This window comes from Castanea sativa, chromosome 9, assembly GCF_040712315.1.
Source record: "Castanea sativa cultivar Marrone di Chiusa Pesio chromosome 9, ASM4071231v1".
In the NCBI taxonomy this organism is placed as follows: domain Eukaryota; kingdom Viridiplantae; phylum Streptophyta; class Magnoliopsida; order Fagales; family Fagaceae; genus Castanea; species Castanea sativa.
Window position 1 is genome coordinate 40168443 of NC_134021.1, and position 6958 is coordinate 40175400.

General features: G+C 34.5%; 1 pseudogene; it reads left to right on the top strand.

Annotated features, from left to right (window-relative positions):
• The first annotated feature begins 2983 nt into the window (after positions 1–2983).
• Positions 2984–5581, top strand: LOC142609213 (UPF0481 protein At3g47200-like; annotated as a pseudogene).
• The last annotated feature ends 1377 nt before the right edge of the window (positions 5582–6958 follow it).

Genomic DNA, 6958 nt, shown 5'->3' on the forward strand with positions numbered 1-6958 from the left:
TTAGCTAATCATTGGACAAAACGCACTTTATTTATAACTGGGTAAATCTAGGATGAGTTTAGTATTTCAAAAAACAAGTGTTCAAGTTAAGTATTAAAGTCATGCAAGTCTGGCCAAGAAACAAGTGAAGGAAGTGTTGTTCATTAAAGCTCGACAGAAGTCTTGACAAAGTCCTTTCTATCGAGATTTAATGTTAAAGATTGACAGAAGTTCGACACAAGCTGTATCTGTCGAAAATTATGAAATCATATTTTCCAGATCTAATTACACGCATATTCCTATGTATTTGTATAGGGTTTCTTTTCTTATAACCCTAAACATATAATGATTATTTTAAAGGCCATCGTGCGACCAAATGCAAAAAGTGACCTAGTTCATCATTCTCTCTGAAGAAGTTATTGCGTCTATACGCCAAAAGTTTTGTGATCAAGGAGCTTTTTAATCTTCATTATTGATGAACTGAAGAACTTTGCAGCCAATAATCTTCTTCAAGTTGGTGAGTTAGTCATGCACTAGGATCCATGCATCATTGGTTAGTCACGTACTAGGATTCGTGCATTGAACGAAGAGATTGCCGCTACAATACAAGTCCAATTGGGTATTGGAGTAAGGGTTCAACTGTAGGTTGGTATTTTAAGATAGGTCAAAGGGTTTGGTAAGATTCATTATACTTGTAACCACTTGTGATTGATAATAGTGGATTCTCGGGAGTCGTGATCTTAAATTCACCCGATGGAGTTTTGCCTCGGTGGTTTTTTCCATTTGTAAACAAATCACACGTGTCAAATTTATTTTCTGCTGTATTTAGTTATTTGGTGATTTCTTTGTGCTACCATGCTATTGCATGTAATTTGACTAATTAATTAACTTAGATAATTAATTAATTTGCAAGGGCTTAATTCATTTTAACCCAATAAGTGGTATCAGAGCGAGCACACTCTGATTAAGTTTTGATCTTTGTTGTGTGATCCATTAACCTCTGTTTGTCATGGATAGATGACAGTTTCTTATTATACCTCCTTTATTTGATGGCACTAACTATGCATACTAGAAAGCACGTATGAGAGCTTTCTTACAGTCTTTAGATAAGAAAGTGTGGCAAGCTATGAAGATTGGTTGGACTAAGCCAAAGGAACCACCGACTGATTGGGATGATCCAAAGATCAAAGTAGCAAACTTCAACAGTAGAGCATTGAACACCATATTCTGTGCGATCACGAATAAGGAGTTTAAGAAAATACACCTGACTAAAACTACAAATATACACATGGGGTGGTAAGCTAAACTGTGTCCAGAGACGAGCTTCTCTCTCACTTTTGTAAAACTCCTTCCACATGGGGTGGTAAGCTAAACACCTCATGCTCGGGCTTTGTCAAAGGCCCGAAGTTCCTTAACGGGTGATGACATTCACTCTTACTCATTTGTCTCACTATAACTCCACATTAAGCCGTAAGCTCATTTTCTTCTTGCTTTGATAGAGGATCTTTCTATCGACTTTCCCTCTCACTTCATTACATCTATTCTAGATGTGTACTTGGACACTGCTACCCATGATAAGCTCATTTTTCCTTCGATTATCATGCAGATCTTGCAGCACTTTCACATTCCCATTCCTTCCTCTCCTTTCTTCACCACCATGGGTGCTATCAACGCTGGTATTGTTCAGCAAAGCGAGGCCTAGCTTCAACCAGAGCGACCATGAGTGGAGACGGATGATACTGCCGCTTTTACTATTCCATCTTCTTCCGCTCCTTCTACCTCCGTAGTTGCTGGAGTGACCCTTAAGGCCATCATGGCGCAGTTTTAATAGATGGACGCTGACTTTGGTGGTCGTCTTAACTATCTCACAAATGAGATGTGTCAGATGAACACCTGAGTTGGTCGCATTGCCCGTCGACAAGCTCACATGGATGGCTTTGCACCTTCTTCCTCTCCTTCTCTAGATGCCTCGGCTAATGAGAGTGATGGTGATGATGATGATGAGGATGATGCTAACTCTTCCGATGATGACGATGATAGGCCAAGAATGCATTGACCCATTTGGGTAAATTAACCAATTAATTAGTCAAATAAATTAATTAGGTCAATTCAACATGCAATAAGCATGGTAGCAGAATCAAATCACCAAATAACTAAATGCAGCAGAAATTAAATTTGACATGGGTGATTTGTTTACGAATGGGGAAAACCACCGAGGCAAAATCCTACAAAGTGAATTTAAGTCACCACTCCCGAGAATCCACTATTATCAAAACAAGCGGTTACAAGTAAAGGAATTTCAGTACCTTATACCAACCTATAATTAAACCCTTACCCCAATACACAATTGGACTTGCAATGTAGTGACAATATCTCTCCTTTCAATGCACGGCTCCTAGTACGTGACTAACTAATCAATACGTGGATCCCAGTATTCGGCTTACACACCAACTTAAGAAAGATGTTGGCTACAAAGTTTTTTAGTTTATCCACACGATAAAGATCAAGAAGCTCTTTGGTTACAAAATCGTACGGCGTACAAAATGCAGTAGCGTCTTCAAAAGAAAGATGAACTAAGGCAAATTGTCTCCGATTACAATTTGAGTGAATAATCACTTTACATCAAGTTGCATCACCTTAGACGGCCCTTAAAATAATCCTTATACATGTTTAGGGTTGTGAGAAAAAAAACCCTACACAAATAGCTTGGATATGAGTGAAAAACATATTTGCAAATCTAATTTTCGTAAACCTCAATAGATAGGTTATCTGTCAAGCTGCTGTCGAGCATCAGGCTAAAAGCTCCTTTTAAACCTCGATAGATACAATCTGTCAAGCTATCTGTCAAGTTTTAAAATACAGCACTTCTTCACTTGTTTCTTAAACAGACTTGCATGGATTTAACTCTTGACTTAAACACAATGTTGCTTGAAGACTTAAAACATCCTAGATCTACCCAATTACAAGTAAAAATGCGTTTTGTCAAAGGATTAGCCAATTATAAATGACATTTGTTCATATCAAGTTCTATATATGTCCTAACAGACGAGATGACAACCTCTCGGTGACTTGCCTTTTGTCATTCATGACAAAAAGGGGGAGTAATTTTGGGTTTGAGAGTAGTCTTATACTTAGGAGGAAAGTTAGTATAGGATTTTTTTTTTTTGGGTTAAGGGGTGTGTATATCTTTTTGAGGGATGTAGTGAGGCTTATATGTACTTTTCTTTCTTTTTAGTTCTTTAGCCTCTTGAATATAGGTCTTGTGGCCATTTTATTATGACATACATTGTACATTAATTTATTATATATTGATGATGATGTATGTTCATTTTATTCACCTCTCCATGTGTTGTTTATTTTCTCTTTTTATACACATTTTTCTTTATGTACGCAATTTTTATTTATGTTTCACACTTGATGCCTTGATGAATTTTGTTTAAGTGTTTCAGAAAGACGGGTTGTAAAATTCTATCTTGCCATGAACTCTCTTCTTACAAAGTTTTTCAAGAGTTTATGTTAGGGTTATATTTATTATGTAATTCAACAAGTGGTTATGAGTTTAGTGATTTAAGACTTTTTTCATGATTATTTGTTTTGTTGTGGTTTTGTCACGAATTGCCAAAGGGGGAGATTGTTAGGGGCATACTTACGTAATTGGCTAATTCTTTGACAAAACGCATTTTACTTGTAATTTGGTAGATCTAGGATGGGTTTGGTACTTCAAGAAACATGTGTTCAAGTTAAGTATTGGTGCCATGCAAGTCTGACCAATAAACAAGTTAGGGAAGTGCTGTTCATTAAAGCTCGACAAAATCCTTTCGATCGAGATTTAATGTTGAAGCTCAATAGAAGCTTGACACAAGTTGTATCTATCGAGAATTACGAAATTAGATTTTTTAGATCTGATTACACGCATATTCCTATGTATTTGTGTAGGGTTTCTTTTCTCACAACCCTAGACATATATAAGGATTATTTTAAAGGCCGTTGTGCATGCATTGTGTGACCAAATACAAAAAGTGACCTAGTTTATCATTCTCTCTGAAGAAGCTATTGCGTTTGTACGCCAAGGGTTTTGTGACTAAGGAGCTTCCTGATCTTCATTGTTAATGAACTGAAGAACTTTGCAGCCAATAATCTTCTTCAAGTTTGTGAGTTAGTCACGTACTGGTATCTGTGCATCATTAGTTAGTCACATACTAGTATTTGTGCATTGAACAGAGAGATTGCCGCTACAATACAAGTCCAATTAGGTATTGGGGTAAAGGTTCAACTGTAGGTTGGTATTTTGGGATAGGCCAAAGGGTTTGGTAAGATTCCTTATACTTGTAACCGCTTATGATTGATAATAGTGTATTCTCGGGAGTGGTAACCGTAAATTCACCTAGTGGGGTTTTGCCGTGGTAGTTTTTCTATTTGTAAAGAAATCAAATGTGTCAAATTCATTTTTGCTACATTTAGTTATTTGGTAATTTGTTTGTACTACCACACTATTGCATTTAATTTGACTAATTAATTAACTTGGGTAATTAATTAATTTGCAAGGAGTTAATTCATTTTAACCCAACAAATAGTAGCTAGGATAATTCAAAGAAAGATTGGCAATCCTATCACAGTGTACAAGACCTTAAAAATGCAGGGGTATGGTTGAAGCCTTGTAAAACTACCTTCTTAAATGATATTTCTTATATTCATTCATGTTTCATTGGATATCATACCATTCCTAAGATGAAGGTGGACAACTCAACAGGGTAAAAGTTCTTCAACTTTATGGCCTTTGAAATGTGTCTGTACTTCATCAACAATTATGAGATCACTTCTTACATATGCTTTCTTAATTCACTCATGAATCATGCTGACCATGTTATGGAGCTAAGGAAAGCGGGGATACTCCAAAACCTCCTTGGTAGTGACCAGGCAGTGGTTAAAATCTTCAATAAGCTTGGTGGCCAAAATGGGGTTTTACCATTTTCTCACAAACTTTCCAGCAAAATGCCTCATGTCTAAAACTATTTAGGGATATGCCCCTGTTTTAAAACTCGATTTTTAGAAAATCAAGTTTCAAATGTATAACTCGACTTTTGGACAATCGAGTTATAGTGAAGTTGAACTTAGAAAAAAAAAATTCTAGAACTCGAGTTCCATTCAAAGAACTTGAGTTTATGGAACTCGAGTTCTACTTGAATATTTTCAAGGAACTCAAGTTCGACAATTTTTTTTAAAAAATTTTCAATTCGCTATAACTCAATTGTCCAAAAATCGAGTTTTAAATTGAAACTCGATTTTTAGAAAATGGAGTTTCAAAATAGGGACATTTCCCTAAATAGGTTTAGATAATGGGCATTTTGCTAGAAAGTTTTGACGAAAGGGGAAAATGCCCATTTTGGCCTGAGCTTGGCACCAACTTAGTTCCAAACCCCAATATATATTCAGATGTAAGAGCGACAAGCATCATCAAACATTGAAGAGTCGAATGTTTCGATTCTATCATGACTATTTCGATAGCCCCTGGTCGATTCCAGCCTTATTTAGCATATTATTAGAGCTTGTGTTAAGTGGCATCCAAACTTAGTTCTCAGTCAAGCCAACTTCACGCAGTTAGAGGTAACTTATCCGTAGTAACTAGTGTGCGTTTGGCTTCAAATTAAAAAACCAGCTTATTTTATTATTCAATTTTATTTTTGCTACTATTCATCGGCCCTATTGCACTTTTTGACACTATTCATAAGTCCTACTATATTATTTCAATTACTATTATCTACAATATTTTCAGTAAAAAGTTTTCAGTTTCAGCAAAACTGTGTTTTTTTTAATTATATATATAATTTTTATTTTAAAAATCTAATTTATAAGTGGATAAAGTAATTTGAAAATTAACAGGAAAGTGGTCCTATTTTTTAGGTAATATTTTAGTGGGAGTTAGAGTTGCATTTTTACTAAATTATCCTATAGTTTTATCTCTACTTAAACATAAGGATATAGGGGCATTTTTGAATAAAAAAAATGAGAAATCCAAATAGGAGAAACCCCGTAAATAATAGTGTGTATATATAAAAGTAAAATAGATTCTCATAGGTCTAGCAAACAACCACTTAACCTTGTTGACACTCTATTTTGCTACCGATGAAAATTCAATGTTAATTAAGATAGACTTGAGCATACAATTAATGTTAATTGATTTTAACTAGTCCTTGATAAGAATAATTTTAATCAATTAAAAAATTAATTTTCATTGGTCCAAAGGAAAGAAAAGACATAAACATGCATACATATCATATGTGATAGCAACTTAAATGATAATTAGGGATTTACTATTATTAAATTTGTTTTTTCTTCTTAGAAAAACCAAAAAACTTTATTTTCAAAGTAAATCTTTACCAACGCATAATTGCCATACACCCATATCCAATCAAACCCCACCTCAGTTTTGATCTTATTGCAAAAATGTACTATACCACACCAAACTTGCTATGCGTAAATATACTATAAAGGAACCAGCTTTTTTTATTGTATCATTTAATTTTATGGAAAAAATTACCCAGTAGATATCATTTGGGACAGCTTATTTTCATTTCTTATTTTCTTCAAAAATTAAGTTGAATAAAATTACAACCACGCATGAAATAAATATGGTTTTAAAAAGCTATAGTAAACTCTCTTTTGTATAGGGAAAAAAACTATAATAAACTGACCGTGAAAATAAGTTAGATTTTGTATATCAAATACCAGGCTCACTTTTTTATTTTTTTTATTTTTTATAAACAATACCAGGCTCACCTTAGTAAATGGTGGAAATGGATAAAATAAAATAAACTGGTTCGTTGGTCATGCACACAGCTTAATCAAACTTGAGTTACAAAACAAGTTAAGACTTCATAAAAATGTGTACAGTTGATTAATTCTAGTGGTATATCAATAAGTTCTAATTAAGAGTTTAAGACTCTTCAAGCTATAGAGTTTCAATACGTCACAATCAATC